We start from the raw sequence: 17,289 nt of genomic DNA on the forward strand, positions 1-17,289 counted from the left end.
ATGATGTGTTCTAAATCTGGCCATGGGATTTTACTCATCTATAAACTGAAGCTGGCTAATGCAAACCTCCTGCTGTTTCTCTGTTTTTATTTTTATGTGTAGGGTTTCGCATAAGATGTCACCTTGTTAATATCCCAAATGTAAAATGAGAGTAGTGGAAAGCCATGGTGTACCCAGTAAGCATTACGGGGAGGGGGGGCAGGTTGAATGGCTGGTATTTCCCCAAAGACTTCCGACAAAAGACATTGCAACCCTGTCTACTGATTTTTTTTTTGTGACCCTTTTATTCTAAGAGACACACATTTCTGAGAAAGCTGGGTCAGTCAGTCTATGGAGCATTTGGGGGTTGAGGACCGGGCGCAGGAGGCTAACAGTAAAATGACCTTGCTACCCCCGGGATTCAAACCCACAACCTTCCAATAACAGGCTAAACATCCTAACCCACTGGGTCACACACCAACCCTCATTTAACCACAGTGTCCAAATGTGAGCTTTTATTGTATCTGCATCTGTTTACCTTCATGTCTGAACAAAATTCCCTATGTTAGTGCAAGGTTCTAAATACTATGTCAAAATTGGGATATGAACTTGGTATGATGTCACTCTGTTGACAGGCTGCAGTATGCAGAGCACTGTCTCAAGACGTGATGTAAGCAGTAAGGTGATGGTCCACCTCCCAAAACAAGGCTCTGTGTATTCACTCCTTTACTCATTCTTCACGTCTAAGTGTCAGTGTTGCTTAGAGTATGTTTATATGCTGCTGAGATTCAGCAATTAATTTTTCTCTTCTGCAGAGGACATCTGTCATTCCATACAGACCACTCCATTGGGTCCTGTTGTTCTGACAAGAGGACATTTAACAATCTCATGAGGTAGTGACCATTTCGCTTAACGACCTGGTTGTTGGAAAGGTACTGTAGTTGTGTACATCCTGTTGGGCCTGTTGTGTCTGCAGTGCTGTAGTCAACCTCTGGTGTGGGTGATGCTTAACACATGGCACCCACTTGGAAGCAGTAGCCACAAGCATGGGGATATTCAATTACCTTTGCCATTTTCCACCCTGTAAATATGTATCATTTTGAGATTAAGAGAGATTATGTCAGGATCAACTGTGACTCAGAATGAGGTCACCCACTGAGTGGAGTGTTTGTTCTTGTCTCCTGTAGAATGAGTGACTCATGCAAACTGCCAGTAGACGCTGTCTTGTCATCGTTATTTATGCTGCTATTATTTAAGAAGCCATCCCACTCTTGAGTAAATCTGTAATAGAGAAGTTTGATGATGTCATATCACATTAAATGATTATAAAATACACAGTCCATGGCTGTCTAAAATGCACAGCCATTTCAAAGTGTACAACTTACATCATGGCTTTAGTTGTCCATGACTTTGTTAGCAGTCTCCCACTATCGACTGGAAACTTTTACCCTTGTGTTCAGTGATGTCATATTCACCCTTGGTAGGACATTTGTCACATGACGCAGCTTTCATCTGGAGTTACAAATTTACATAGCCATATATGGGGAAAAAATGCTAATCGGGTTTTAAAGTGTGGAGGCTTCAGCATCTTCAACCATTTGGGGGCATTAAACGTGCTCGTCATATTGCCTCATTGAGATAAAATGAGAAAATGTCTGTCATATTACTGTCATCAATGTAAAAACATACAAACATATCGAATCCTCAAATTTAAATACTGCAGCAAAAATAATTGGCTGCATCCCTACAAATAACTGCGGACTTGGTTGGTTTCCTGGTGTGTGTTTTTTCATCTTCCAGACCCCATGTGCCCCTGCATAATTCTGCATTCTAAATAAAGTAATAGATAAATTGTGACCTTGAAGCTGCACAGCTGTGGAGAATGAAAGACAGTATCCAGGGCCGGTAATCCGTATGCATTCATGCCACGCTGAGAGAATATGTTTTCATCTCACTGCGTTCATAAAAGACTGCATGCTTTCCACTGGACACACAGTCTTGTTTATTTGTGGCTTGTGTTTGGAAACATGACCAAGGAGGAGCAAGACATCTGAGAAGTAATCTTACTATGCCAAAAACCTCACCCGGCTCTTTATAGAATGTGCATAATGTTAGACATTTCTCATAAATTCCCCCAAAGGCCCCTAAAGTGATGAAATGCAAAGACAGAACAGCACACCTGAAGGTATGAACTCCATTCAGTAACACTGGCTGCAATTTAATGCATCTATAGGTTACTTATAAAACTACATGGCCTTATGCTAAACAAAGTCCTGAAAGAAAACATGGTCTGATTTCCAGTTTTAGAAGGCTTTTAGTAAATCACGGTCAGCTGTTATATTCCAGAAACCTTCTACAGTCAAGTCCAAAGAAAAGAAGCAATGGTATTTTATCATTCTATCCAGATTAAACATTTTACCACAAGCAAATCAATTTTAAAAAGCAATGCTTGGTTGTTTTCTTTTTGTCTTCCTAAAACATGATAGGTCCTTGGGATGGATAGACTGCTACCAAGAAAAATTCTCCAACAGAGGGCAACGTCTGCAGCATAAACGGCGCAGCAAACGCATAACTTGTAAAAGCAAAGACAAAAACAATAGGGATCCAGTAGCTTGGACCGCTAATTAGCCCAGTGGTTTGGAAAACAGTCCGTAGGATTCATGGCTCCAAAGTGCTTCCTACCAGCTTCCTGAAAGACCAAGGTGGGTGGATTAGCCTTGCATAACAGCCCTATCTTTTGTTCATTATCCTATAACTGTCCAGTGAAAACAACTGCTTTAAATAGCACAGAGAGCAAATTTAGCAACAAATGTCCCAGCCTCACCAATACTGGAACTCAGACGGCCAATTCTGCTGTGTTTTGTGTGGCTCCTTTTGTAGGGGTTACATTCGTTTTGCATCCATGATTAATGGTCATTTATGTTTTTCAGATACAAGTCTGACTTTGCTACTAAAGGTCACTTGCCATCTTTCCAATATGCCTAGCCATAAACCAAAGTGTGCATAATCCTACGTCATCATCCAGAGAGAAATGCCATATTTGTATGATATTAATTAAATCCTCAATCCAGAAAATCAATCTCCATATTTTAGATCACAAAAAGTTTGTGACCATGAGGGTTAAAATGTACTATTTAAAATATCTTAAAAGTTGCAACCATCAAGTGGTTTTACGGAATCTCAGGTTAGTTTGATAGAGTTTGATGTGCAATTTGTTACCCCTGGTTGACTCCTTTGCTGACAGACACAGGACACTTCACTGCTTTAACCTACAGATATGTATTTATTTTTAAACCAGTTTAAGTCAGTCTTCTATGATTATAGCTAAGTATTTTTTCTGCTTCTGATTATTATATTACAGCTGCATTCATTTTTAATATAGCGTCACTACATGATTTTTTAAAGATGCAGAGCATTTTGTTTTCGAGTACTCTCTGATCATGCCAGCAGTGCTACTGAGTTTCTTAAAAACTGCAGCTTTACAGAAGACAGGACAGCAGGATAAACACAATTGAAAGAAATGGAAAGTGACATCTAATTTGCACTATATAGCTTTTGGGATTTACATAAAGTGACTGTAAACTGCATTTATCCATGTTCATTTCCTGAAGACTTACAAGCCTGCATTTTGGCTTCTGAATAGGGCTGAGTGTAAATTAATATAATTAAGTTACATAAAATGGCCACATTACATTAACTGAGGAGGTGTAACAATATCCAAAATATTACACACCAAGTTATGATCCCTCAAAGCAGTTTAGTGGCACAAGGCCAAGTGAATAATAACCAGAAAAAATGGTAACAGCATGAAGCATGAACATGGACTTATGGGTGAAGGGACAGAACTGTATGAAGAACTCTGTGACCTGCACTGGACATAGGGTTATCGGAGAATGGACAGAACCGTCTGAAGCACACCAAGACCTGCACTGGACATAGGGTTATCGGAGAATAGACAGAACCGTCTGAAGCACACCAAGACCTGCACTGGACATGGGATTATGGGAGAATAGACAGAACCGTCTGAAGCACACCGTGACCTGCACTGGACATGGGATTATGGGTGAATGGACAGAGCCGTCTGAAGCACACCGTGACCTGCACTGGACATGGGATTATGGGTGAATGGACAGAGCCGTCTGAAGCACACCGTGACCTGCACTGGACATGGGATTATGGGTGAATGGACAGAGCCGTCTGAAGCACACCGTGACCTGCACTGGACATGGGGTTATGGGTGAATGGACAGAACTGCATGAAGCACAACGTGACCTGCACTGGACATGGGGTTATGGGTGAATGGACAGAACCGTCTGAAGCACACCGTGACCTGCACTGGACATGGGGTTATCATTGATTGGACAGAACCGCATGAAGCACACCGTGACCTGCACTGGACATGGGATTATTGGTGAATGGACAGAGCCGTCTGAAGCACACCGTGACCTGCACTGGACATGGGGTTATGGGTGAATGGACAGAACCGTGTGAAGCACACCGTGACCTGCACTGGACATAGGGTTATCGGAGAATGGACAGAACCGTCTGAAGCACACCATGACATGCACTGGACATGGGATTATGGGTGAATGGACAGAGCCTTCTGAAGCACACCGTGACCTGCACTGGACATGGGATTACAGTATGGGTGAATGGACAGAGTCGCATGAAGCACACCGTGACCTGCACTAGACATGGGGTTATGGGTGAATGGACAGAACCACATGAAGCACACCGTGACCTGCACTGGACATGGGGTTATGGGTGAATGGACAGAGCCGTCTGAAGCACACCGTGACCTGCACTGGCCATGGGATTATGGGTGAATGGACAGAACCCTGTGAAGCACACCGTGACCTGCACTGGACATAGGGTTATCGGAGAATGGACAGAACCGTCTGAAGCACACCGTGACCTGCACTGGACATGGGGTTATGGGTGAATGGACAGAACCGTATGAAGCACACCGTGACCTGCACTGGACATGGGGTTATGGGTGAATGGACAGAACCGTATGAAGCACACCGTGACCTGCACTGGACATGGGGTTATGGGTGAATGGACAGAACCACATGAAGCACACCGTGACCTGCACTAGACATGGGGTTATGGGTGAATGGACAGAACCACATGAAGCACACCGTGACCTGCACTGGACATGGGGTTATGGGTGAATGGACAGAGCCGTCTGAAGCACACCGTGACCTGCACTGGCCATGGGATTATGGGTGAATGGACAGAACCCTGTGAAGCACACCGTGACCTGCACTGGACATAGGGTTATCGGAGAATGGACAGAACCGTCTGAAGCACACCGTGACCTGCACTGGACATGGGGTTATGGGTGAATGGACAGAACCGTCTGAAGCACACCGTGACCTGCACTGGACATGGGGTTATGGGTGAATGGACAGAACCGTATGAAGCACACCGTGACCTGCACTGGACATGGGGTTATGGGTGAATGGACAGAACTGTCTGAAGCACACCGTGACCTGCACTGGACATGGGGTTATGGGTGAATGGACAGAACCGTATGAAGCACACCGTGACCAGCACTGGACATGGGACTCTTATATTTGTATGGTAGGAAATAAAGGTTTACATACTGGATAAGTAAGTGGTTTGATGTATTAAATACACTGCATAGTATTTTTGGCTCCTTTCCCAACATACCCTGACATTGGTCTCCTACCTCTATACCACACAAATGTTGATTACGTTTTGTTGTATTCTTTAAGTGCTTTATCATAGGAATTAATCCTAACTGGTTGGCATGTGCTCTATGACGTCAGATATCCGCATGTTATTTTAGATGTGGGTTAAAACGAGTATAACGGGAAACCACAAGAACATTTTCTGATCCTCAATAATGTTAGGAAGTGGCTAACAGGCCTAATGCATGCTTCTACTCATGGTATGAGAACCGCTCGCGTGTTTCAAAACCAAAAGATACCTGAGGCAAGTAAGTATCTAAACACCACGTAAAATGCAGGCGGCATCTGCGTGTTTCCAGTAGCACCAGGGTTCGGCTGGCGACATAAGCAGACTGTTGAGAACAGAAGCGGACTTGTTGACGACATGGTAAAATATTATCACGGATAGAACAGCCGCTTCTGCTGCGCACCTCGCTCTGGTGAATGTCGCGTGCACCGCCAATATCACACGCACCCGCTCGCTGCTGCTCTGCGGATTTATGACCTCGCGACGCCGATCAGTTGGTGAGTCACCCGGCGTGTGACCTTCCGTAAGGATACTGACGGAAGCGCATGCGCTATAACATCAGCCGCGCTGCGTGGCGTGTCACGGGTATCCCGGGGGCTGAAGTCGCGTGCTTCGTCCCGTAGGTTAATCATGCAAATACTTATTTTTATACTTCCTGTCTCACATGGTACAGCCAGTTTCTGCATATGTTACTTCACCTTTGATCAAATATTCTATTTTAACGGAGCACACGCTATTAAAATTTAGCGGTGTTAGTTAATGAAAATCGTATGCCCAGGTTTCCTCGCGTAGACTGAAGACACGCACTTAACTGGCATCTCTAAGTTAGTCGCATCGTGCGTGTAGATGTGTTCTGCAAGTTGTTTCATATTTTCATTATCATTTCTGCTTTTCAGATGCACTGTCCTGGTCTACTATTTTGTACCTGTTAAGAAATTGACCTTATATCGGGTATGTTAAACGTGAGATGTGCACCGTAACGCAGAAACTCTGCGGATTATTCGCTTCAATCGGAAAAAAATGAACCGGGGTAAACAGCAGAATCAGAGGTCACAAGTGGCTGCCCTGCTAGATTTGGTTTCTGCTGTGACGTGTTCTACTCAGACCACATCACAGAACCTCTGTTTGAATAGTTTTGGGGTACTACTGCTCCCTTCTTTCCTTTTCCATGACATTCGACAGACTCGGCCAAACTTCGCAGGGTGAAGCATGAGGCCAATTTTGTCCTGTTACCCTATTTGTACACTCTGTAGTGCTGTTGCCAGGGATACGGGCACATCCTAGAACACCTCGTAGGTCATTTAACAGAATGCCAAGTGTGTTCGTGCACTTTGTTCTCACGAGCAAGCTGTTATTTCGTGAGTTCCACCAGCAATTTATCAAACCACGAGACTGTATATTTCGACATATAGTCTTGGCTGCGTCGCTACACATAAGCAGTAAATTGATAAGCATGTACGATGCTCCACAGCGCATTAATATAATTAATCACTGTTTGTGTGTCATAGCTGATCTGGCTACTAGTATTCAATTAGAGAACCTCGTCATTTCTGTAATAATATACGCTGTAAAACATGACGATGGTTTTTCAACTCTTCTTTTTGTCATTTTATTTCCCTCTGTATTTTATGGTTCAATGTTTTCTACTCTGTTTAGGGGTTATTGGAAGAATAATGTACACTTATACTCTTGTAGCCCTGGATACCGTTTCTTGTGTGCTGATGGAAAAACATGCTACATATTTTTCAATTATTTTGCTATATTATGTAGCAGCAGTCCATTTTCTCAATGTTGCATGAATCTGGCTCTGTAATTCCCTGTTGGAAACCATTGTAACAAGACATATTGAACAGCTTTAAACCTTTTTTTTTATATGTCTGCGTTTGACTGCTTTTATGGTTTTTATAGCAGGTCTGCACTTGAGAATGTCATGAAACTGCTACATGTTATTTTTACTAACTGTGATAAGATCGTTTGTCTCATTTTTATTGGCTATTAGAAAAGGACAGCGCAGTCAAGCCTGCTGATTGGACAGCACGGCACTCCTGCCCCTACATATACTCAAATGGAGATGCAGTAGGGGGTCATTTCAGGTCTAAGTGTAATATACTGCTGTGTTGAACATTGCGCCTAACAGCCTCCTTTAGCTTGGACCATGGTTACGATTTACCACGTCCTGTTGCCTTAGGCCGTCACATGTAATGAGAATTGACATCTTTATAGACCACATCCAAAGTCAAATGGGGTAGTGTGTTGTTTAGCGGGGTTAGGGTTCTGTGCCTGTGATCGGAAGGTTGCTAATTTGAATCTCAGGGCCAGCAGGCCAATGTTGCCATTGGGCCCCTAACCTCCAGGGGCGCTGTGTGCTGGCTGATGCTTCCCCACGCTTGTTCTCACCTGTATATGTGTCTGTGTGTCTCATAGAGAACAATATGGGATAGGCGAAAAGACAATTTCCCCATGAATGAATGAAGTATCACTATTCTATATACAAAAAATGTATCAAAGCCTACAATTTCAAAAGAATTTGCCTGCTGGAAAACAACGATCACGCCAAATTTACCGAGGACATAATTACCCGAATCTACACCCTCCGGTTGGCTTTTTTTTCCGAAGCCACGCCCCCATTTCACTTGCCCCTCAAAAAGTCTGCGCAAAGTACTGGCCATAATTATGATGGTTTAATAATTTATGCTGTTCCTGTAGTAGCCGCTTTCTCCATGTATCCATGCTGTCAGCGTGTTTTTGCAAGCGGGTCCCAGCTTCCTCATACAATCCACACGCGCTTTTAAATAGCTTTATGACCCGGGTCATCAAACTGAATTAGCCCTCAGCTGACTTTCTGTTCAAATAAAAGACTGTCTAAGGCATGATAGGAGGGGCGCAGCTGGAGGCAAGCCAGCGTGGACAGTTTTAAGCAGAATAACTCACGAACGACACTTTGACAAATACGTGAGTATGTTCAGCATTTATTTAATTGATCCACAGTAAAATACAACTCGTGGTTAGGGTCAGTGAATAATGTTGGGCACACTACTATTTGGAATTGTATCGATCATCCGTGAAGAGCTGCGATTAGATATACCCTTGAGGGTGCTGGGGCCGAACGGAGCGTGTACTGAAATCAAAATAAAACAAGAAAATTGTTCTGATCAGCATCATTAAAGTTTATCAGGTGTTAACCCAAAATTGAAAAAAATATGGAAAGGATCAGAATTCATTGAAATGTTGTAGGCAAAGCATAGCGTGCTGCTCCAGGGACGGCTACGTAACATCACATCTTCAGCGTGGAACATTTGATCCCTGTCTCTAGGTGTTTAAATGTTCTCGCGGCATTTGAGAAGATTTCCTCCAGCAGGCCGAACATGTGAATGAGGTGAACTGGTGCTTCCAAATTGAAGTGCAAATTTCTAAAACTCACTGAATTTGTTGTTTTTGAGATGAAACTGCCAATGGCCTAAAGTCAGGCTTCCTCATCATATGTTACAGTATGGAAAACCCAAACGTCCTCATGTAATCCAATGAAGAATATTCATTTCATTTCTTCAACTTACTTGAAGTACATGGAAAATGTGTCCTGTGAACAGAGGTTTGGGAATTTATTTTTCATTTGGTCATTGTCAGTGTGTGTTCTTAGCCTAGGATAGGCTGACATTTTGTGCAGTGTGCTCCCTGTTTTGTTCCCTGCGCATTCTGGGATAGGCTTCAGGTGCACCATGACCCTGTACTGCATAAGCAGTATGGAAAAATGGATGGATGTAGACAAGGCGTATCCCATAAAAACACCCACACTCCCTCGGCTGTCTGGCCTCCTCCAATGTCTCCAGCCTGACCGGCATTTCTTCTACATTCCTCTGCATTCCAAACCAACAAAGCACATTCCGGAGCATTTCTGTGAGTTGTCCACTTCACCACGGCGACAAGGGTCACCGCCCATGTCCCTGAGTCACTTGTCGTTATTTTCAACACTCTGAAAACGAACGGGGAAACAACTGATTTTTATCACATCCTTTTATCGAATCCACCTTTTTTAATGAAGAGAAAAAATTGCCGGTAGATAAGATTCCGTTTCTGTGAAATCAGCTCACAAGGACATCCAGATGCCATCGACAGGGAATTGCACTGGCGAGAGTTCGGCAGGATGTCGACGTCTTGTGCAAATCAATTGCTGCTGCTCTGAGTCCCTAGCGCTGCTGTGGCCTGCTTTATCTGGAACCAAGAATGGGACTGTTGCTCTTATCGTAAGCCCCTTAACAGACCCTGTCTGATTAAATGATGTGTTAATTAAAGACCTCATCTGGCACCTCTTGTCTCTGCAATTCTACCTGCCAGTGAGGGAACATGAGTGGATCGAACCATTCTATTAAATGGACTGAACCATTCATTTGGCAGACAATGTATGGAAAATGTATGGATGACAACCGTCTTTGTGTGCTTCATTCAGGAATGAGTTCATCCTTTCGTGGTTTACTTATAGAGGTCTTTATGGAGTAAAAGTGCTTTAGCAAGAGATGGTGATTGTGTTAAATGTCTTCATATGGCATGCAAGAGGTTTATAGCACAGGGTAGGTAACACATACACTGTAATATTATTCATTCCTCTATTCCTTTGCATTTTATTCATTTAGCAAGCACTTTAATGCTAAGTGACATATGTTTTTGAGAAAGCAAGGTGAGACAGCCCCTGGAGCAATTGACAGTTAAAGGCCTTGCTCAAGGGCCCAATGGTGACATCATTCTCCCAACCATGGGATATGAACCAGCAAGTTTCTGCTCAAAAGCACACCATCCTACCTCATTGAACCACACACCATGCTTGGAAACTTTCTGACTGTTACTAACAAAGGCATAGCCATGGGGAAATGAAGTCGAAGGCTCCGGAACCTGTTTTTTTATTCCAGAATTCTAGAAGGCAGAGCAACGTTAACTGCTTGTGTTGTTTGTGGCCTCTCTGGGCTCCGCGAGCCCCGTGGTTCCGCCAGTCTCCGTGGTTAACCGCACAGAGACCCACGGGTTTTATCCTTGAGACACGTTCCTCTGACATTTCCTGCCAGTGGATCTTTGGTTCCGCCTAGGGGCACGAGGACCGACCTCATCACAACGACACCATTCATTAGGTCTACCATCCCCCCTTCAGCTCCTCTGAATGCAAGCACCAAAGAACAGCAGAACAAAAACATAGGTCACGGCCTCGGGACGTGGCCGACTGCTGCAACTCTTTGCCGTCTCCATCCAAGCCTCTTTTAAGCGGTTTATTTGCATATATTGTTTCTTTGGGCCAATCAGAGCCTGGTGTACACTTGCTGGTGGAACGAGGTCCAACCCTCTCATGGGATTGAGAAGTTCTATGAATGGCAGTTTCAGAAGTTTATTTTCTTCCAGGGAACAATTAATTGAGCAATTAGCTGGTGTGGTGCTTTGCCAATACACTCGAGTGCAGTATATGTGATGGCACTGTCTCTTGTCTTGTGTAAACTGTTCAAATTGTATCAGAGGTCATGGGTCAAAAAATGTCAATAAATGACAGTGGTGTCCAACCTTATTTACAGTGACAGCTACTTCTGCAAATAATATTGCGGGGAGTTACGTGTTTGATATAACAAGATTTAAATTGGGGTGGGGGGTGGTGTTGACACTAAATCTTGTAAGATGGTCACTTTGGGAGGTCTTTGAGCTTTGTTCTTGTCTTATCCATGAACACAGAAACATCCTACATGTAGCCCAGAATGTGAGGGAATGGCTTTGTGGAAATTCTGTGGATGTATTGCTAAGAGAACAGGATCGGCTACTTATTGTTTTGAACTGGTTTGGATCAGGGTTCCCGGATAATCTATTACCATTAAGTACATTTGCAGTGTGATCATTGATTGTCTGCAGTGGAATAGCAATCACTGCAAAACTGTAACAGCTGGAAACATCTGCCAGCGCTACACCTGCGGTTAGAACATAATTCTGGAATAATTCTGTTTTTCAAAAGCAGGATGGAACATAGGCTTAATATTCCATTTATTGTGGACTACAAAAACAACCGCTACAATGTTGTCATTAATCGGTAAGTGACGATGACATTCAGCATGCTCTGTTTATGTATTCCTCCACACCATTGTTAGCCCTGTTTCACCATTGTTGCTAATGACAACACGAATGGCGCGTAGCTACGGCGATGCGTCCGGAATGTAAACAAGCAATCAGAAACGGGCCTTGGGAAGCGACGGGGTTCACTCATGCATGATGGGGCTCTTTGACACGTAGATGCACTAGTGACTCCCTAGTGTCACCAAGGCGGCTTCGCTGCTCTCGTCTGCTAGGCCAAAAATTGACACGGCAGCTTCCAGTATGATCATTCATGGCAGATGATGGAGGGGCTTCTAGGTCTGTAACCCCTCCTACTCCCATCCCGTAGTTATTTATGATTATTGTCTATGTTTAATGTTTAACGCCTTCTTTTATATGTATGTTTCCTGTTAACACAGTCTTGCAGTTTGTCAGACATTGTACCGAGTATAACTGTGTATGTGACAAATTAATCTTTGACTTGATTTTTCACGCTGCAGACTTAGGACATAGATCTCATCCAAAAGCAAAGGGTTTATGGGGGTATAGTTTAAGCAGGGTTACATTAAACCAAATTGTCATTCATTCACTGATTGGGAAAATGGAATTGGCACTAACCTCATCGATCTGCTGATTGATGGATCAGTTGATTGATTGAGGAATCTGCATAATTAGTCTGGTGAATGGGGATTCATTCGATGTGACTGGGCTGTATTATCAGGGGTTATAAGACTGAGTCCATGCAGTAGCTGTCTACAGCCCTAATGTGGCATGATGCTGGCCTTTGTTCTTGTTATTTTCTGATTTGTTTGTTTCTGATTTCACGCCTGTTCTGCTTCTTGGGGCTGGTTTTGTATTTGTCCCTCCCCCATTCTATCCTGAAAAAAAATCCCATCCTGTCTGGTTGAAATCTCAAACCCAGCTGTCTAGATGTACACCTCACTGGGAATATATAATAAAAGAACCACAAGTCTTTTAGGCTGCAGAAAAGTGCCGGGTTCTTGGACTTTGGTGATTATTTTTACATTTATTAGTAAACGTATGCTTGTGGACAGCTTTTCAAGTGCGTGTCCTGCGAGAATCTGAGGACTGGGTTAGGAGACTGAGGAGCTTCTCAGTGTGACTTACCTACAGATGGTTCATGTGGGAGGAACCGGCTGGTTTTCTGAGCGTGGTAGGATCATGCCGCATTTAGAAGCTCGCGGTTCTCAGTATAAATACCCGCTATTATGAGTCTGTATTACATTATTTTTCTTACAGCTCTGCTAGAGCCTTAATTGGCGCTTATCCTTGAAGCGAGCTGCAGGGTAAGCTTCCGTAGAGTCTCTGCTGAAGGTGAAGTTATTCTATTAGTGGTGAGAGATGCGGGGTCTGTGAGCACAGGATAGGGCAGGACCAGCATTGCCTTTGGTTGCTTAGTTAGTTCCCTTCAGGGTAAACCAGGCTATAATTGACAAAGCACTGTTAACCCCTTACCGGTCATGTTTTACCATATGTTCACCTCAGTGCAAAGGTCTGTCAAATACAAATTAATACCTCCTGCAAGCTAACAAGCATTTTTGTTTTTCAGTCCATTTAATGGTGCAAAAGGGTAGATGATGCTGATGCCCCCTGACCAGCATGCCAACATGGGAGAGGATCCCCACCCAGGGTGTCCCCTGCCTCGTGCCATGTGACGGACTGGCATCCCACCCAGGGAGTCCCCTGCCTCGTGCCATGTGACGGACTGGCATCCCACCCAGGGTGTCCCCTGCCTCGTGCCCTGTGACGGACTGGCATCCCACACAGGGTGTCCCCTGCCTCGTGCCCTGTGACGGACTGGCATCCCACCCAGGGTGTCCCCTGCCTCGTGCCCTGTGACGGACTGGCATCCCACCCAGGGTGTCCCCTGCCTCGTGCCCTGTGACGGACTGGCATCCCACCCAGGGTGTCCCCTGCCTCGTGCCCTGTGACGGACTGGCATCCCACCCAGGGTGTCCCCTGCCTCGTGCCCTGTGACGGACTGGCATCCCACCCAGGGAGTCCCCTGCCTCGTGCCATGTGACGGACTGGCATCCCACCCAGGGTGTCCCCTGCCTCGTGCCCTGTGACGGACTGGCATCCCACCCAGGGTGTCCCCTGCCTCGTGCCCTGTGACGGACTGGCATCCCACCCAGGGTGTCCCCTGCCTCGTGTCCCGTGACCGACTGGCATCCCACACAGGGTGTCCCCTGCCTCGTGCCCTGTGACGGACTGGCATCCCACACAGGGTGTCCCCTGCCTCGTGCCCTGTGACGGACTGGCATCCCACACAGGGTGTCCCCTGCCTCGTGCCCTGTGACGGACTGGCATCCCACCCAGGGTGTCCCCTGCCTCGTGCCCTGTGACGGACTGGCATCCCACCCAGGGTGTCCCCTGCCTCGTGCCCTGTGACGGACTGGCATCCCACCCAGGGTGTCCCCTGCCAGGGTGTCATGCCTTGTGCTGCCTGGGATAAGCCTCAGACTCACCTCGACCCTGCATCAGTTAAGCATTACAGAACATGGACAAATGGATGGAAAATGTAGCCTGAATAAATATTTTGTTCTTTATAATACAAATGCAGCATCTACATTTCAAAACAATGACAAAAGCGGCTGACTATTTTGACTGAATGAGGACGATATCGCGGTATCGCGTGAAGTTGCTAGGCGGCTTGCAGATTTATGCCTCGTGTGGTTATGCTTACAATATTTACCCAGGCGATTTTTGGGAAGGGAAACTTTGACGATGGCACAAAGCAGAGCCCCTGCTGGCTCTGTAATCAGCAACCCTCGGATATAACTCCCTATGTTTTACACAATTAGATGCAGTTTTAAATGCAGAACATCTGTGCTTCGCCATGTGATGGCCTCAAATGAAGGCAGCATTTTTCACTGCCCTGTGAAATTTCGAAAGCACACATGCGCATATAATTTGTGTGTCGCTCAAAAAAAATCAAAACACACAAAGTTTGCGGTTACTAAAAATATACATTTATTCAGCAATGTGCTTGTTAGTAGTTTTTTATTTTCAAGTAAAATCATTTAATCATTTAATGTCACTTAAAAATAACAGCATTTAATGATAAATCGCAACGTCTTTACCTGTAAATTGGTATCATAGATCACAATGTGATCATGTGATAATTACAAACTTCCTATACATAACAGACATATTGTCTTGTAAAGCCTGATTTGCCTGATTTGCCTGACGTCTTCTGTAGGATTATCATAATGATTTTATTATATATTTAGCCAGCAGCTTTGAGGTCTTGGTCGACTTGGACTGGTGACATGGCAGATAAGTGGCTCGGCTTAGTTTAGGTGCTCTGACTGTATGGTGGCAGTGCCAAACCCTCCAAAATCTGATTCTCACCTGTTCAGAGGTGTCCGTCCAATAGGAAACCATCTCACTGGCCCTGTCCCTGGCTTGGGTCTGCATTTAGGGATAAGGGACACACTTGTTAGCTATCTTGATTATCCTGGTCAGGGTCGCAGTGAGAAGAGACATTACCCCCCTTATTAAATGCATCAGAACAGACAGACGCAGAAGCACCGGAGTCGCTAAGGGAACGAGTCGTCGGCACGGCGATGACCCTCGGCTTCTGTTACGAGCTTGTGACAGAATGAATGTGACATTATGTCCTAATGCTGCGGTGCATCGGTACCATTTCCAAATTGTATATCTCAGTCAAATGCACAGGCGGTCACTTGCATACTGGTGAAGAAATGGAAACAAAGGGTCTTTCTATCTCGGATTAAAGTGGCGCTTTGTCGGGGTGCTGATATGTGTGTTATATGACACATCGTTCGAGATTCTCCACATTTCTGTGATTTAATGCTAAACGTCTCCACTGATGCATTTGGTTATTTATATTCGTTCTGTTGCTTCCAGGTTTTTCAGTCATGCATCAAATTACAGCCAGCACTGGTTACTCAGGTATTCTTGGGAAGGTTAATGAGTTTATTTCTAAATTAGAGAATGCTTGTTCCTCCTGCAGCCTAAAACCATGTGGTGATGTGAATTTGGGTCTCTGCCCTGCAATGAACTGACATCCCACCCTGGGTGTCTTCTGTCCCGTGCCCTGTGACGGACTGGCATCCCACCCTGGGTGTCCCCTGCCCCGTGCCCGGTGACGGACTGGCATCCCACCCAGGGTGTCCCCTGCCCCGTGCCCGGTGACGGACTGGCATCCCACCCTGGGTGTCCCCTGCCCCGTGCCCTGTGATGGACTGGCATCCCACCCTGGGTGTCCCCTGCCCCGTGCCCGGTGACGGACTGGCATCCCACCCTGGGTGTCCCCTGCCCCGTGCCCGGTGACGGACTGGCATCCCACCCTGGGTGTCCCCTGCCCCGTGCCCAGTGACGGACTGGCATCCCACCCTGGGTGTCCCCTGCCCGGTGCCCGGTGACGGACTGGCATCCCAACCTGGGTGTCCCCTGCCCCGTGCCCTGTGACGGACTGGCATCCCACCCTGGGTGTCCCCTGCCCGGTGACGGACTGGCATCCCACCCTGGGTGTCCCCTGCCCCGTGCCCGGTGACGGACTGGCATCCCACCCTGGGTGTCCCCTGCCCCGTGCCCGGTGACGGACTGGAATCCCACCCTGGGTGTCCCTTGCCCCGTGCCCGGTGACGGACTGGCATCCCACCCTGGGTGTCCCCTGCCCCGTGCCCGGTGACGGACTGGCATCCCACCCTGGGTGTCCCCTGCCCCGTGCCCGGTGACGGACTGGCATCTCACCCTGGGTGTCCCCTGCCCCGTGCCCGGTGACGGACTGGCATCCCACCCTGGGTGTCCCCTGCCCCGTGCCCGGTGACGGACTGGCATCCCTCTGACACACTTGTGTTCTATGCTTCCTGTGATCCAGGTTATCTACGGGTTTGTACTCGGTAAGCGGTTGGGGAAGGAAGGAAGGATGGAAGGAAGGAATAATTAATTAAACAATCAGTCGATCAATCAATCAGTTAATTAATTCCTGGGAAGTAATGCTGTAGGTATCTTCTGATAGGGTTCATGAAATAGAACTGGTTAGTTGACCACTATTTCATCATCAAAGTTATGGTTAGTTCTGATTGAACCCTGCAACAGTTTGTGTTAGTCCTCTCAGCCTTGAAGCCAACTGTTCTCCATGACAATCTCTCCAGTGAAGCGTTTTCAGTCCATTATAGTGCTTGAATTATAATCTTAAATTATTGACCAAGATTGAGAGTGGTTTATGAATCCATATGAAGCCAAGCTCCAAGAATCTCAAGGTGTCCCTAGAGAAGACAGTATGGGTTCAATCCTTCACATCGCCCAAAACACACGTGTCATCGAGACACAAGGAGGGAAAAAGAGGGAAGTCAAAATCAGTTTCAAGAAAACCTGACATCTCAGTTCACTTGGGCCTGATATCGGTCACATGATAGAGCTGTGAGACAAAAGTAATGGGTGCTGGGACATCAGACATAGCAAAGTATGAAGACAGCATTCACATTGAAAGCTACACCCAGTGCCCCTTCTGGGGTAACCCAACCGAGAGAGATTCAG

General features: G+C 45.8%; 2 long non-coding RNA genes across 2 annotated transcripts; both read left to right on the plus strand.

Moving 5' to 3' along the window:
- The first annotated feature begins 384 nt into the window (after window positions 1-384).
- Window positions 385-5,572, plus strand: LOC111837828 (uncharacterized). Its single transcript, XR_002836748.2, has 3 exons — window positions 385-872; window positions 2,466-2,681; window positions 2,910-5,572. It is a non-coding gene; the product is annotated as an uncharacterized lncRNA (long non-coding RNA).
- A 2,683-nt stretch (window positions 5,573-8,255) lies between these two features.
- Window positions 8,256-14,336, plus strand: LOC111837829 (uncharacterized). Its single transcript, XR_002836749.2, has 2 exons — window positions 8,256-11,755; window positions 13,328-14,336. It is a non-coding gene; the product is annotated as an uncharacterized lncRNA (long non-coding RNA).
- The last annotated feature ends 2,953 nt before the right edge of the window (window positions 14,337-17,289 follow it).

The sequence above is a fragment of the Paramormyrops kingsleyae genome, chromosome 1 (genome assembly GCF_048594095.1).
Source record: "Paramormyrops kingsleyae isolate MSU_618 chromosome 1, PKINGS_0.4, whole genome shotgun sequence".
In the NCBI taxonomy this organism is placed as follows: domain Eukaryota; kingdom Metazoa; phylum Chordata; class Actinopteri; order Osteoglossiformes; family Mormyridae; genus Paramormyrops; species Paramormyrops kingsleyae.